The sequence below is a fragment of the Taudactylus pleione genome, unplaced genomic scaffold, assembly GCF_031769625.1.
Source record: "Taudactylus pleione unplaced genomic scaffold, aTauple2 ptg000703l, whole genome shotgun sequence".
Lineage (NCBI taxonomy): Eukaryota > Metazoa > Chordata > Amphibia > Anura > Myobatrachidae > Taudactylus > Taudactylus pleione.
Window position 1 is genome coordinate 5390146 of NW_028285105.1, and position 13490 is coordinate 5403635.

The following is a 13490-nucleotide window of genomic DNA, read 5'->3' on the forward strand; positions in this document are numbered from 1 at the left end:
GACAAACGTGATTGGATACGGACAGCAAATAGATCGAGATTACATTGTCGTCAGTACTTTGTAGGCCCACCACGTGCAGTGATTACTGTAGACACCTTTCTTGGCAAACTGTCCACAAGTTCCTGGACAACAGCAGGCGGTATGTTTTACCATTCCGCCTTAAAAACCGGTGACACTGAAGAAGGTCGTGTCGGCCTAGAATGCACTCGTCGCTCCAGTTCATTCCAGAGGTTCTCAATGGGGTTAAGATGTGGACTCTGAGCTGTCCAGTCCATCTAGGGCATCAAATTTTTTTGTATATCAGGCCAGCGTCGCTCTGGAAACATGACAGGTGGCATGGTCATCCTGATAAAACCATTCGTTGTTTCTGTAGAACTGACACAATGTAGGGAGCACAGAGTTATCGAGAATATCTCTATACGTCTCCTTTTATACCTTCATGAACACATGTCTGCTGCAGGAGCACACCATTTCACTTACATGGGGGATGCCATTCACTTTTGTCTACATAGTGTATGTGCAGTATCTTCCTTTAACAAACAGTGACATAGGCTACATGCTTTACAACCAAACTGACCCATCTGTATATAAAACCTGACCATTTTCCTATTTCTCTGAAGTTGTTCCACAAAACGCATATAAAATAGACAGTACTTCTTCCACACAACATTGCCCTTCTAAGAAATATCTGTGGACTGATCCCTCCATATACTGCTGCTTCTATGGCATTGCTTTATATTTTATAGGGTATTGCACTATATTTCATTTATAATAGAAATATGAAGGCTTACTTTATTTTGTTTTTTGGTGGATCAGAGGGAAAAAAAAACAATAGGATGAAAATTGTTTTAAAGGTAAGTGCAGGCTCACATCATTTCCTTTGTGTGCACTAGAATTTCTTTTTGAGCACCAATTCAAACAAGTTTTGGATAGCCTTTCTAAGGTCACTCACAGGAGACTTATGTTTTACATATCATATCCACAAAAGACTGTTCTGATATTAGTTTTTCTTATCCTTTATGCAGATGTCAGGCACATAGTCATACCAAGAACAGCCACAGTATGTTGCATTTAATCACTAAGGGTTTTTTTTTTTTTTTTTTAAATGAATGATTGGTAAACATAAAGCATAACAAACTACCTAGGCTGACTGTAGACAGAAAAAAAAAAAGGATAATATGTTGTGTATTGAGATCAGTTTCAGCTCGGAATAAGCTGGAAGACACGGAAAGGTGGAGGTGCAGCCCTATATACCCTCCCAATGCGTCTCTTTCCTGTACATACTCTGGAGGAGGGGTGGATTACCCTCTGGTGTAGGCTGCCAAGGAGGAAGAAGAAAAACAAGAGATATGGTAAGAACTTACCTTTGTTATCTCTGTTTCACCGAAGTCCATAGGGTCCACAGGCTTGACCTTGGGGTATAGCTGGATCTGGATCCACGGGCACCACGCAGTTAAAGCTTTAGCTGCCCCCAGGACGCACTTGGGTCCGTCGTCCTCTATACCCCACCCCCGAGGCACAGGCACCTCAGTTGGTAAGCAGCCAAGGCCGGAGGAGGAGACTAAACAGAGAGAAGGAAGACTGGAACACACAAGAAACCATACTCACAGAAATGTGAGACGGAAAACGGGTGACCAGCAACACAGCCCATTTGAAGCCAGGTGCGTCAGGGCGGGCGCCTTGTGGACCCTATGGATTTCGTAGAAACAGAGATAACAAAGGTAAGTTCTTACCATAGCTCTTGTTTTCTACATAAGGGTCCATAGGGTTGACCTTGGGGATGTCCCAAAGCAGTTCAACTAAGGGCAGGGACACTCCTGTGCAGAAAGGAGAATTCTGTGCCCAAAGGATGCATCCTGAGAGGCAAAGGTGTCAAACACATAAAACCTCAAAAACGTCTGAATGGAAGACCAAGTGGCTGCCTTGCACAGCTGAACAGCGGAGGCACCACGGCTAGCAGCCCAAGAAGGACACACAGACCGAGTGGAATGAACCTTAACAGAGGCTGGGACAGGTAAACCTTCCTGTACATAAGCCTCACAAATAACAGAATAAAGCCAACGGGCAACAGTTTGTTAGGTTTCCACAGGAGGGGTTGGCCTGCCAACAAAGAGGACAAACAAAGAATCGGACCTTCTAACAGAAGCAGTCCGGTCCACATAAATTCTGAGAGCACGGACAACGTCCAACGAAGCCTCGCCAGCTGTAAGATCAGATGACTGCAACACAGGTACCACAATTTCCTGATGTGGAACTTAGAGAAAACTTTAGGCAAAAACTCAGGACGAGGGCGAAGCACCGCTCTGTCCTGGTGAAAAATTAAGAAGGGGGAACTACAGGAAAGCGCCCCCAACTCAGATACCCTCCTCGCTGAAGCAATTGCGTCAAAGTTTCTGGACTCACACCACTGAAAGTAAGTGTGCCACATCCTGTGGTAAATCCGTGCGGAGGCAGGTTTACGCGCCCTCAGCATGGTACTGATGACAGAGCTTGAAAATCCCTGGGACCTTAAATCTGCTGTCTCAAGAGCCACGCCGTTAAAGACAGTCGACCCAGATCCGGGTAAAGGCAGGGCCCCTGAGACAGCAGGTCCCGACGCTGAGGCAGAAGGTACGGAACGTCCATGGACAAGCTCCTGAGATCTGAGTACCAAGGAAGTCTGGGCCATGCTGGAGCCATTAGCAGAAAGGCGCCTTCGTCCTGTTTGATTTTTCTTAGTACCCGAGGCAGTAGGGAGATCGAAGAAAACAGGTACGCTAGGTGAAATGTCCATTTCACCGACAGCGCGTCCACCAGACTAGCGCCTGCGTCTTTTGTCCTTGAGCCGTAAACAGGCAACTTGTAGTTGTGACGGGAGGCCATCAGGTCCAGCTCCAGCAGTCCCCATTTGTTCACGAGAAGTTGAAACACCTCCAGGTGAAGCGACCATTCCCCTGGGTGCACGTCGTGACGGCTGAGGAAGTCCGCCTCCCAGTTGAGGCCTCCCAGGATGAAGACTGCCGAGATTGCAGGAAGGTGGCACTCCGCCCAAGCCAGGATGCAAGACACCTAACATTGCCGCTCGACTGTGAGTTCCTCCCTGGTGATTGATGTACGCCACCGTGGTGGCGTTGTCGGATTGCACCTATACCGCCCTTCCTTTGAAGAGCGATGCCTGACAGCAGAGCCCTGTACACAGCCCGCAGCTCCAGAACGTTTATGGGAAGACCTGCTTCCTCCGCCGACAAATGGCCCTGAAGAGACAACGAGCTGACCACTGCCCCACAACCCTGGAGACTGGCATCTGTTGTGAGCAGAACCCAGTCCGGGATCCAAAAGGGACGACCCTCGATGAGATGGCTGAAGCCACCAAGCTAGAAACCAGCGCATTTTCAGGGAAAAGGCCAGCGTCTGGGATCGGATCCGGTGAGGTAACCCGTTCTATTCGGACAGAATCTGCCCCTGCAGGGGCCTGGAATGGAACTGGGCAAATTCTACCATGTCGAATGCTGACACCATGGACCCTAGGACTATCATTGCCGAGTGGACCGACACCTTGCAACTGCTCAGGCAACTGTGTATCCGCAGTTGTAGAGAGGACACCTTTTCTGGAGTCAGAAAAATCCTTTGTTGACGAGAATCCAGAAGGGCTCCAAAATGGACCATCCATTGCGATGGGATCAGAGATGACTTCTTCCAATTTATCAACCACCCGTGTGCTTGAAGACAAGCAATGGTCAGGTGGAGATGTCGAAGAAGTACCTTTGGGGAGCTCGCCAGCAGAAGATGATCATCCAGATTCGGCAGCAGCCGTATACCCTGGCCCCGAAGGTGGGCGGCCATAATTGCCATCACCTTGGTGAACACCCTCGGAGCCGTGGAAAGGCCAAAAGGCAATGCCCGAAACTGGTAGTGATGTTGCAGGATAGCAAACCTCAGATACCGCTGGTGTGCAGGTGCTATGGGCATGTGAAGATAGGCGTCCTGGATATCCAGGGAAACCATGTTATCCCCTGGTTCCATCACCAAAATGATGGAACGTAATGTTTCCATCCTGAACTTGGGAACCCTGAGGTATTTGTTCAGAGACTGGCGATGAGAACCATTGACCTTCTATACCAGAAACAGAGTAGAATAGTACCCTGTCCCGTGTTGAGACTGCAGAACGGGAACAATGACCCTTGCTTGTAGTAAGGACTCTATAGCTACCTGAATCTGGGAAGCTTTGGTCTTGTGCAGAGAAGGACTTGTGCAAAAAAAACTGGTGGGGCGGCCTGAGTCGAAAAGACAGGGCGTACCCCTGGGAGACTGCCTCTCGAACCCAGGCATCCGTGGTGGTATTGTGCCAGCACTGGGCGAATTGGAGAAGTCGGCCCCCCACTCTGAGGTCCCCCAGAGGGAGGCACGTCCCATCAGGCAGCAGGTTTATCCTCCTGCTTGGAACTCCACTCCATGCCTGCTTCTTGGGCTTGGATGCGGCCTTGGTCACCGAATGTCTCGGGAAGGACTGACTCTTGGCCTTACCTTGAACCTGAAAGCACCAAAAAGCAGAGCTCCTCACTTTAGTCGGCGCAGAGGCCGAAGGAAGGAATGCCGACTTGGATTCAGCCAAGGTATCTACTATTTTGTCCAAGCCTGGACCAAATAGCAACTCACCATTAAAGGGCAAGGCCTCCAGACCCTTTTTAGAATCCGCATCTGCTCGCCAAGACCTCAGCCACAAGACCGACGAGCAGACAGCAACCGCCGAAACCCTAGAGGTCAGCAGACTAGCATCCAACGACGCTTCCCCGATATAGGAAGCAGCATCCCTCATTTGTCCAATTAATGCTCTCTGGATATCCGGAACATCCTAAGGGAAATTATCCTCCAGAGCGTTAGCCCAGCTCTCGATGGCCTTAGCTTCCGAGAGGGAGTAAGTAGAGTTTAAACAGATCTCTACCTTCCTGTCCGTGGGATCCTTTAAAGAGGAGATAGACGGCAATGGTAGATTAGCGCTCTTAATCAAACGGGTGACATGGGAGTCCACCGCTGGAGAGGTTTCCCACTTCCTGCAATGAGCCTCAGGAAAAGGATAATTAGACGCCAGCCTCTTTTGTGGCTGGAATCTTTTACTGGGCAGCTGCCAGGCCCCCGCCATATGATCCGTCAACTGGTCAGACAAGGGAAAGACACTCGAGGTTACCTTAACCTTTTTAAAATTAGGGTACTTATACCTAGGGGCCGGTTCATCCTCCTCGATATGAGGATAGCGTGCACCGCCCTAACCAATGCTGGCACATTTATGGAGGACTTAGTCCTCCTGGACATAGCATCCGAGTCAGTGTCCTGATGGACTTCTCAGTCATCCGAAGACACATCAGAGCCCGACAGCAGTGCCGTCAGAGAACTCACTACATGACGCTTGGACGCCTTATGGGGCAAGTCACTATGCAATATCGACTGAAAAACCGAAGATGAGGCCGCCAGACTCTGCACAGAGCTGGACAATACATCCACCCAGGGTGGAGGAGGTGCCTGAGGAAACCCCGGAAAAGGCACCACAGACTGTTGCGTCACAGGGGGAGACTGGACATACAGGCAGGTGCATAAATATTGGGACATTGACAGAATTTTAATATTTTGGCCTCTATTCACCACCACAATGGCTTTGAAATGAAACAAACAAGATGTGCTTTAACTGCAGACTTTCAGATTTAACTTGAGGGTAATTACATCCAAATCAGGTGAACGGTGTAGGAATTACAATGGTTTCTATATGTGCCTCCCACTTTTTAAGGGGCCAAAAGTAATGGGACAAACTAAACAATCCTAAATCTAACTTTCACTTTTTAATACTTTGTTGCAAATCCTTTGCAGGCAATTACAGCCTGAAGTCTGAAACGCATATACATCACCAGACGCTGGGTTTCATCCCTGGTGATGCTCTGCCAGGCCTCTACTGCAAATGTCTTCAGTTCCTGCTTGTTCTTGGGGCATTTTCCCTTCAGTTTTGTCTTCATCAAGTGAAATGCATGTTCAATCGGATTCAAGTCAGGGGATTGACTTGGCCATTGCATAACATTCCACTTTTTAGCCTTAAAAAACTCTTTGGTTGCTTTTGCAGTATGCTTCGGGTCATTGTCCATCTGCACTGTGAAGCGCCGTCCAATGAGTTCTGAAGCATTTGACTGAATATGAGCATATACTATTGCCCGAAACACTGCAGAATTCATTCTGCTGCTTTTGTCAGCAGTCACATCATCAATAAATACAAGGGAACCAGTTCCATTGGCAGCCATACATGCCATGCCATGACACTACCACCACCATGCTTCACTGATGAGGTGGTATGTTTTGGATCATGAGCAGCTCCTTTCCTTCTCCATACTCTTCTCTTCCCATCATTCTGGTACAAGTTGATCTTTGTCTCATCTGTCCCATAGGATATTGTTCCAGAACTGTAATGGCTTTTTTAGATGTTGTTTGGCAAACTCTAATCTGGTCTTCCTGTTTTTGTGGCTCACCAATGGTTTACATCTTGTGGTGAACCCTCTATATTCACTCTTATGAAGTCTTCTCTTGATTGCTGACTTTGACACATATACACCTACCTTCTGGAGAGTGTTCTTGATTTGGCAAACTGTTGTGAATGGGTTTTTCTTCACCAGGGAAATAATTCTTCTGTCGTCCACCACAGTTGTTTTCCGTGGTCTTCTGGCATTTTTTTTGCTGTTGCTGAGCTCTCCTGTGCGTTCTTTCTTTTTAAGAATGTTCCAAACAGTTGATTTGGCCACACCTAATGTTTTTGCTATCTCTCGGATGGGTTTGTTTTGATTTTCCAGCCTAATGATGGCTTGCTTCACTGATAGTGACAGCTCTTTGGATCTCATATTGAGAGTCCACAGCAACTGATTCCAAATGCAAATGTCACACCTAGAATCAACTCCAGACCTTTTACCTGCTTAATTGATAATGAAATAACGAGGGAATAGCCCACACCTGTCCATGAAATAGCTTTTGAGTTGATAGTCCCATTACTTTTGGCCCCTTAAAAAGTGGGAGGCACATATAGAAACGGTTGTAATTCCTACACCGGTCACCTGATTTGGATGTAATTACCTTCAAATTAAATCTGAAAGTCTGTTTGTTTCATTTCAAAGCCATTGTGGTGGTGAATAGAGGCCAAAATATGAAAATTCTGTCAATGTCCCAATATTTATGCACCTGACTGTACAAAGGCAACCCTGCATAAGACCCCACAGTCTGAGACCCTGAGGGAGACTGCAATAACTGCGGAATACCCAGGGAATGGGGGATCGTCTACTGGGGCAACACCCTAGAAGGCACTGATGTCGGAACCGCTAAACAGTCCAGAATTGACGCCAGCACTTGAAAAAACATCGCCCATGGAGGATCCTGCGACATAGGGTTTTTAAAGGGGCCAGGAACCAGCTGGCACCACCCGCACAGACCATCCTGAGGTAAGTCCTCCCTATCCACTCCCGCAGAACAGTGTCTGCAAGAAAACACAGGAGCCACAGAGCACTCAATCTCATCAGACATGATAATATGAGATATGGTAAGAACTTACCCTTATCTCTATTTCTACAAAGTCCATAGGGTTCCACAGGATACCTTGGGGTATAGGCGATGGCGGCAGACATCCTGGCACCACAGAGTTAAATTTTCAGCCTCCCAGGATGCACTGGGGTCCCTCTCCTATACCCTGCCCCCGAGCCTCAGGCCACTCAGTTTCGTAACAAGCCATAGGCCGGAGCAGGAGCAAAAAAGAGAGAGAAGAAAGTCTGGAACACATAAGAATCACATTCGCACCAGAAGGAGACGGAGAAACCGGTGACCAGATCAAAGCCCATCTGCAGTACAGGTGCGACAGGGCGGGAGTCCTGTTGAACCCTATGGACTTCGTAGAAATAGAGATAACAAGGGTAAGTTCTTACCATATCTCATTTTCTACTGCAGGGTCCATAGGGTATCCACAGGATACCTTGGGGATGTCCCAAAGCAGTATCCTTTAAGGGTGGGGACGCTCCTGTGCTGTAAGGAGAATCTGCCGCCCGAAGGAAGCATCCTGAGAGGCGAAGGTATCAAAAACATAATACCTTACAAAAATATGGACAGATGGCCACGTGGCTGCCAATCACTGCTGAACCGCCACGTCGAGCTGCCCACGAAGGACCCACAGACCTAGTGGAAGAGCTTTAAAAGAGGATGGAACAGGAAGACCTGTGAATCCATCCTGCCAAAGTTAGCGCAGTGGCAGGCCAACCTATTTTATGGAAACCAGAAAGGAAAAAAACCGAGAGTCTGATTTCTTAAATGGACTGGTACGGTCAACTTAAATTCTTAGAGCCAGTACCACATCCAAAGAGGCCTCACCAGCAGAAAGGACTGGGGAAGTAAAGGCAGGTACTATAATTTCCTCATTGATGTGGAAACTAGACACCACCGTAGGTACAAAACCAGGGCAAGTGCGAAGCACTGCCCTGTTCCTAGGAAAGATGAGAAAGAGGGAGGTCTACATGACAGAGCCCCCCATTCTGAGATCCTACCGGCCAAATCAATGGCCAGAAGGAATACATTCCTAGCCATAAGCCATTTGAAGTCCACTGAGCCCAGTGGATCAAATGGCGGTCCTCAGAGAGCCCTAAAGACCACAGCCAAATCCCAAGGAGCCACAGGAGGAACAAAGGGATGCTGAATATAATGTATACCCTGCACAAAGGTGCGGACATCAGTAAGAGTAGCAATCCTACGATGAAACCTGCACCTTCAGGTAAGCAAGGTGAAGACCGTTATCTAAGCCCACCTGTAGGAAAGCCAACACTCTGGATATCCGGAATACCCGAGGAGCAGAGCCTGTAGGGCGACACAACTGAAAGAAAGTATGCCATACCTGATGGTAAATTCTTGCAGATAAAATCTTCCGACCTCTTAGCATGGACATAGGCCCTGTTAACTATAGAGCTGGAAAAACTCCTAGACCTTAAGAGGGCAGTCTCCACCGCCACAACGGCAAGGACAGACAACCCAGGTCTGGGTATCAGCCAGGATCCTGAGACAACAGGTCCGGGCGTAGAGGCAACAGCTTCGGAGTGTTAACTGAAACACTCCAAAGATCTGAGTAATAGTGCCGTCTGGCCCACGCACGAGCTATCAGCAGGAGCGCGCCTCCTTCTTGCTATTACTGGAGGAAGGGATAACAGAGGGACGAGGTACACAACTTAGAAGGTCCACTGGACCAACATACGTCTACCATAAGAGTCTCATCTCTGAAAGGCTCCACTTGTTCACCAGAAGATTGAACACCTCCTGATAAAGAGGACATTTCCCTGAATGCACGTCCTGACGGCTGGGAAAGCCTGCTTTCCATCTGAGGATTTCTGAATGAACACTGCCGATGACGGCAGGGATATAGCCTTCCACCCAAGCCAGAATTCGAGACACCACTGTTAGTGTCGCCCGACTTCGGGAACCACCTAGGTGGTTTACATAAGCCATCATGATGGCGTTGTCAGACCGTACCTGCACGGTATTTCCGTGGAGGACCTGTCCTGCATGCTGGAGAACCGTGAATACTGCCCAGAGTTCTCAGATGTTTATGGAAAGCGCAAAAACTACTGGAGTCCACCTGCCCTGGAACAAGTGTGGACCCGTCACTGCTTCCCAGCCACGGATACTGGCGTCCGTTGTCAGAAGGACCCGGTGCGCAATCCCAAAGGGGTGCCCCTTGTTTAGGTAAGCTTTCCGCAGCCACCAGGCCAGAGAGAGACAAACCTTCGGGGAAAGCACTATTGACCTTATCCTATGGGGCAACCCATCCCAGCCGGAGAGGATCAATTTTTCTAGAGTGACACTGGGTACTCTCCACCATGTCGAACAGCGACACCCTGGAACCCAGAAACCACATTGCCGAGTGAATAGACACTCGGCGACTCTGCAGGCAACTGCGTACCTTTGCCTGTAATGCAGAGATCTTTTCCTCAATCACAAAGATCCTCAGATGTTGGTATATGGAGCATCCTCTGTGAAGAATCAGAGAGGACCATTTCCAGTTGTATCAGTCAGCCCTAACGTAGCAACACAGATATTGTCCGTTGCAGATGGCACTGAAGGTTCTCTGGAGACTCTGGTAACACCAGGAGGTCGCCCGGATTGGGTAACAAGCGGACCCCCTGCATCTGCAGGTGGGCTGCCATAACTGCCATGACCCTGGTAAAACTGGAAATGCTTATCGACCACTGCAAACCTGAGGAAAAACACTGGTGTTCGAAGAAAATAGGGACATTCAGGTAGTCACCCTGAATATATCCAACGACACCACAAAATTCCCAGGCTCCATTGAATGATGGAATGCAGGGTCTCCCTCCTGAACCAAGGAACCCTTAAGAATTTGTTGAAGGATTTGAGGTTGAGGATGTCCAGGTAAGACCCATTGGGTTTCCATACTAGAAAGAGGATGGAGTAATACCTCGTTCCCCTTTGGGGCAATGGAATAGGTACTATAACTCCTGCCTGTAGCATAGAGTGTAACACCCTCAAAAATTACAGGGCCTTGTCTTGAATTGACAGAAGACCTGTAATGAAAAACCGTCTGAGAGGCTTTTACCAGGAGGAGAGGACATACATTCAAGAAAATACTTCTCTTACCCCAGTGTCCGTGGAGGTCAGACACCAGCACTGGGCGAACTGGAGAAGCCGGCCTCCAACTCTGGGGTCCCCCGAGAGGAGGCCCGTCCCGTGAGGCTGAAGGCTTATAGTCCAACTTGGGAGTAGGACGTCTTGTAATCCAAGCCTGTTCTTATGGCTGAGCAGATTTCCTGGCTACTGACTGTCTTGGAAAGCTATATTTTAGACTTACCCTGGCCTCACAGGGCCGAAAAGACAAAACCCCAGACCCCGATGGGACTGTAGCCGATGGTAGACAGGCAGACGTAGCTGCTGCCTGTGGGGCCACAATTGTGTCCAATTGTGAGGGCCAAACAGGACCTGTCCCGTAAAAGGCAAAGCATTCCAAATGGAATCTGTGTCCGCTTTCCAAGAGCGCAACCACAGGGAGCGGCGAGCCGCTACTGCTGCTGAGGAGATTCTGGAAAGGAGTAGGCTATATGTAAGACTGTCTCATTATGAACGTGGCTAAGTCTCTGAGAATTTGCCACTATCCACCTGCTCTGCTGGAGAGTCAGTGTGCAGAGATCCAGTTACCTACCCAGCGCTCCATGGCTCTGGCCCCCCAGCACACGGCCATAGCCGGCCTGGAAGCCCCTCCAGCAAGGGAATAATTGGATTTTAGATATATTTGCACCTTGCAATGTGTAACCTCCTTCAAGGAGAGGGCATGGGCCACGTAACACTCCTCACTAGGCGTGTAACATGAGAATCTACCTGTAAAGGTAACTCCCATTCGGAAAAATAATTATCCGCAAAGGGGTATGCAAAAGGTCAACCGTTTTTGAGGCTGGAACTGCTTACCCGGATTTTCCACGCCTCCTCTAAATGATCCACCTGACCAGATAATGGAATTACAGTGGCAACACACTTATCCTTAAAGAAGGCATAGTTGGATTTAGCCACGGGGGATATGTAATAGCCAAAGCCGCACGGACTGCCCGTATAAGGCCAGGTATATAGACTTTAGACCCAGATTACGCCTCCTTTGCACTAAGGGGCTCGTGTCTGAAAAAGTCAATAATGTCACCGTCATCAGACGTCATGTCCTTACCCGTCTGAGACCCGAAAGGCCGTTTAGAAGGCCGAAATGGTGACTCCCCCTGCAAAACGTCCATCAGGTGTTATACCATTTGGACAATAAATTCACCCACACAGGCTCCTGCGAGACCTGGGGGGGCGAAAAACAGGATACACTGGGGTACCATCAACTGTCCAGGGACCCCTGCATGTGATGAGACCACCACTTGCTGCGATAACCCCTATGGGAAAACGCAGGGAGCGTTGCCCACAAGGGCTGTAAGCATCTTAGCCAGCCGAGGGCGGTCGCTTTTTGTGCAGGCACAGTGACAGAAATGGGGCGTGATATATAATACAACATGCCCTCCATAAACCCTCAGCGTCTACATATCCCTCCGCTAACTGCACATGATATCAGTACATTATAGCTGGAAGAGGATATCCTTGTTCACTTTCAGACATGAGGATTGTGAACGGAGCGTATGTGACCTCCCACACAGAAAAACCACGTTTACTGTGAGGTAATAAACACCCTGCAACACCGCACCGCAAGGGCTGTAGCAGAAGAACAGGGATAGGAAAAAAGGCTGACAGTCAGAAATGAAAGTACAGGCAAACAGCGCTAGCATTTAAGTCACATACAATGCACAGATAACATCCTGCATTACAAGCACTGCGATCAACTACACAGACCAGAGCCTGGTAGGAAACAGTGCTGCATACACTGACCTTATTGAAGGAGAGGTATGCGGGGGACCCGGACCGCAATGGCACCTGTAACAGCTTCCAGCAGCGTTTGTCATTCCCAGCACATGTAGTGAGAAAATGGCCACCGAGGAGCAGAGAGGAGGCGGGCCCGGGGGAGGAGCGCTGACACAGCCCGCTCAGACCGCTGTGGAATGGCACTGTGCAGCGGGGGAGACGCCGGCTGTGAGACAGGGAAGGCGTTCTCCCCCGGCCTGCTATTAACCCCTGGGACGCCGCGCTGTACCGCACATGAGCCGGTCCCCAGGGAGCCCCCTGCCTGGGGACCAAAAATGACTGTTACCGGCGGGTGCCCACCGCGGGACCCCGCCGCTTACCTTGTCCCCCGTGCATCCGGCCACAGTCCAGGTAGCCGGGGTCACCGCTAGCTGTGACCCCAGCTACCAACCAGCATCCCCGGATCGGTACCGACGGGGTGTAGGAGTGACAGCATGGACGTCAATACTGACTGTCCTATGCTGGAGCACTCTAGTTGTGCAGCCACAGCTGCGAAGAAATCTTCAGGGGCCTTGAAAAGACCCCCCTCTGTACGGTGCGACTGGTCCGGCCAGGCACCGACGAAAACTGAGTGGCCTGAGGCTCGGGGGCGGGGTATAGGAGAGGGACCCCAGTGCATCCTGGGAGGCTGAAAATTTAACTCTGTGGTGCCTGGATGTCTGCCGCCATCGCCTATACCCTATGGACCCTGCAGTAGAAACAGTAAATACGTATCACCAGAGGAATTATGGTGTCAACACCCGCGCTCTTCACCAGTATGCAACACAAACAGCCCACAATATGGTACTGTGTAGCACACAACTGTATGTGACTGGCCTCATAAATAGTTAATTTATATATATGAGGTCCACAGGAAAAGCCCTTCCCCCACACACCTGCTGGGCCGTAGTAGAAGGAAAGGGATAGGTATAAGGTGACAGTAAGTTAGAATAAGTCACAGACAGCAGCACTAGCAATAGTCACATATAATGCAATAAAATCAGTTACGCACTGCACCTGCCGCTACAATCAACCTCCCAGATTCAGTGTCTGGGAGGCCTATAGTGCTGCGTACACTGTCC